The following is a 3,079-nucleotide window of genomic DNA, read 5'->3' as shown; positions in this document are numbered from 1 at the left end:
GTGAAGCCACTGATTGTTTGTCAGTCCAAACAATGCCACAAATACTCGCAAATACAAAGTAAAATGATTTTCCCTTTGTATTTGCGAGTATTTGTGGCATTGTTTGGACTGACAAACAATCAGTGGCTTCACGAAGTCCCTGCTAGATTTAGCAGAAACTGGCAGTGTGGGGCAATCCTTCATAGGCTTGTGTCCCGGTAGTGTCTTCTCTTTTGCTGTAATAAATGTCCCACAAATACTCGCAAATACAAAGTAAAATTATTTTTTTCCCGGCTTACGGCCATACTACCCTGAACACGCCCGATCTCGTCCGATCTCGGAAGCTAAGCAGGGTCGGGCCTGGTTAGTACTTGGATGGGAGACCGCCTGGGAATACCAGGTGCTGTAAGCTTAAGGGCTTCACGGTGGGAGAGGGGTTAGTGCGTCTGCCTCACAATACGAAGGTCCTGCAGTCCTGGGTTCAAATCCAGGCTCGGGATCTTTCTGTGTGGAGTTTGCATGTTCTCCCCGTGAATGCGTGGGTTCCCTCCGGGTACTCTGGCTTCCTCCCACTTCCAAATACATGCACCTGGGGATAGGTTGATTGGCAACACTAAATTGGCCCTAGTGTGTGAATGTGAGTGTGAATGTTGTCCGTCTATCTGTGTTTGCCCTGCGATGAGGTGGCGACTTGTCCAGGGTGTACCCTGCCTTCCGCCCGATTGTAGCTGAGATAGGCGCCAGCGCCCCCCGTGACCCCAAAGGGGAATAAGCAGTAGAAAAATGGATGGATGGAATTATTTTCCCTTTTTTGTTTTTTATTGTGGCAACATGTCGGTTAACGTTTTGGAGAACACAGAAGAGACACTGTGTAAGTGTGTGTGTGCGTGTGTGTGTGTGTGTGTGTGTGTGTGTGTGTGTGTGTGTGCGTGTGCGTGTGCGTATGCGTGTGTGTGCGTGCGTGTGTGTGAGATGATATTTAAGCTTCCTGTAATGTTGTTGGGTTGTTTTTATAAAAAAAGTGAATGTTGAGCCAGGGGGCGGCACAGCTCGGTTGGTAGAGTGGCCGTGTCAGCAACTTGAGGGTTGCAGGTTCGATTCCCGCTTGTGCCATCCTAGTTACTGCCGTTGTGTCCTTGGGCAAGACACTTTACCCACCTGCTCCCAGTGCCACCCACACTGGTTTAAATGTAACTTAGATATTGGGTGTCACTCTGTAGAGCGCTTTGAGTCACTTGAGAAAAGCGCTATATAAATATAATTCAATTCAATACCAGTTATTTCACTTTTTTTTTGTAAAGTACATAACACCACGTGTTCATTCATAGTTTTGATGCCTTCAATGACAATCCACAATGTAAATAGTCATTAAAATAAAGAAAACGCACTGAATGAGAAGGCGTGTCCAAACTTTTGGCCTGTGTGTGTGTGTGTGTGTGTGTGTGTGTGTGTGTGTGTATATATATATATATATATATACACAGTCAAGAAAATAAGTATTTGAACACCCTGCTATTTTGAAAGTTCTCCCACTTAAAAAATCATGGAGAGGTCTGAAATTTTCACGGTACTGTAGGTGCATGTTCACTGTTTGAGAAATAACCTAAAAAGAAAAATTCAGAAATCACAATCTATGATTTTTTAACAATTTATTTGTGTGATACAGCTGAAAATAAGTATTTGAACACCTGTCTATCAGCTAACATTCTGACCCAAAGACCTGTTAGTCCGCCTATAAAAGTCCTCTGCAACTTCACTGTATTATCCTGAATCAGATGCGCCTGTGTGAGGTCGTTAGCTGCATTAAGACACTTGTCCACCCCATACAATCAGTAAGACCCAAACATTCAGCATGGCTAAGAGCAAAGAGCTGTCCAAAGACACCAGAGACAAAAGTGTACAACTCCACAAGGATGGAAAGGGCTGCGGAGAAATTGCCAAGCCACTTGGTGAAAAAAGGTCCACTGTTGGAACAATCATTAGAAAATTGAAGAAGCTAAACATGACGGTCAATCTCAATCAGAGTGGAGCCCCAAGCAAGATATCACCTCGTGGGGTCTCAATGATGCTAAGAAAGGTGAAGAATCAGCCCAGGACTACACAGCAGGACTTAGTCAATGACCTGAAAAGAGCTGGGACCACTGTTTCCATGGTCACTGTTGGTAATACACCAAGACGTCATGGTTTGAAATCATACATGGTGCGGAAGATTCCCCTGCTTAAACCAGCACATGTTAACGCCCGTCTTAACTTTGCCAATGACCATTTGGATGATCCAGAGGAGTCATGGGAGAACGTTTTGTTGACAGATGAGACCAAAATTGACCTTTTTGGTCATAATTCCACTATGCGTGTTTGGGGGAAGAAGAATGATGCGTACCATCCCAAGAACACCATCCCTACTGTGAAGCATGGGGGTGGTAGCATCATGCTTTGGAGGCGTTTTTCTGCTCATGGGACAGGACGACTGTACTGTATTAAGGAGAGGATGACTGCAACCATGTATTGTGAGATTTTGGCCAAAAACCTCCTTCCCTCAGTCAGATCATGGAAGATGAGTCTTGGCTGGATCTTCCAACATGACAATGACCCAAAGCACACAGCCAGGAAAACCAAGAAGTGGCTTTGTAAGAACCATATCAAGGTTCTGGAGTGGCCTAGCCAGTCTCCAGACCTAAATCAATTTGAAAATCTTTGGAGGGAGCTGAAAGTCTGTGTTACTCAGCGACAACCCAGAAACCTGACTGATCTAGAGAAGATCTGTGTGGAGGAGTGGGCCAAAATCCCTCCTGCAGTCTCTGCAAACCTGGTGAAGAACTACAGGAAACGTTTGACCTCTGTAATTGCAAACAAAGGCTACTCTACCAAATATTTATGTTGGTGTTCAAATACTTATTTTCAGCTGTATCACACAAATAAATTGTTAAAAAATCATAGATTGTGATTTCTGGAGTTTTCTTTTTAGGTTATCTCTCATACAGTGGACATGCACCTATTGTGAACATTTCAGACCCCTCCATGATTTTTAAGTGGTAGAACTTGCAAAATAGCAGGGTGTTCAAATACTTATTTTCTTCACTGTATATATATATATATATTA

The 3,079-nt window shown here is 43.7% G+C and overlaps 1 non-coding gene across 1 annotated transcript; it reads left to right on the top strand.

The window, feature by feature from the left end:
* Window positions 1-272: 272 nt before the first annotated feature.
* LOC133559775 (5S ribosomal RNA) lies at window positions 273-391 on the top strand. The gene has a single exon (XR_009808274.1). It is a non-coding gene; the product is annotated as a 5S ribosomal RNA (ribosomal RNA).
* The last annotated feature ends 2,688 nt before the right edge of the window (window positions 392-3,079 follow it).

This window comes from Nerophis ophidion, linkage group LG09 (genome assembly GCF_033978795.1).
Source record: "Nerophis ophidion isolate RoL-2023_Sa linkage group LG09, RoL_Noph_v1.0, whole genome shotgun sequence".
Lineage (NCBI taxonomy): Eukaryota > Metazoa > Chordata > Actinopteri > Syngnathiformes > Syngnathidae > Nerophis > Nerophis ophidion.
The sequence above is the reverse complement of the archived record's forward strand: the minus strand, read 5'-3'. Positions and strand labels throughout refer to the sequence as shown.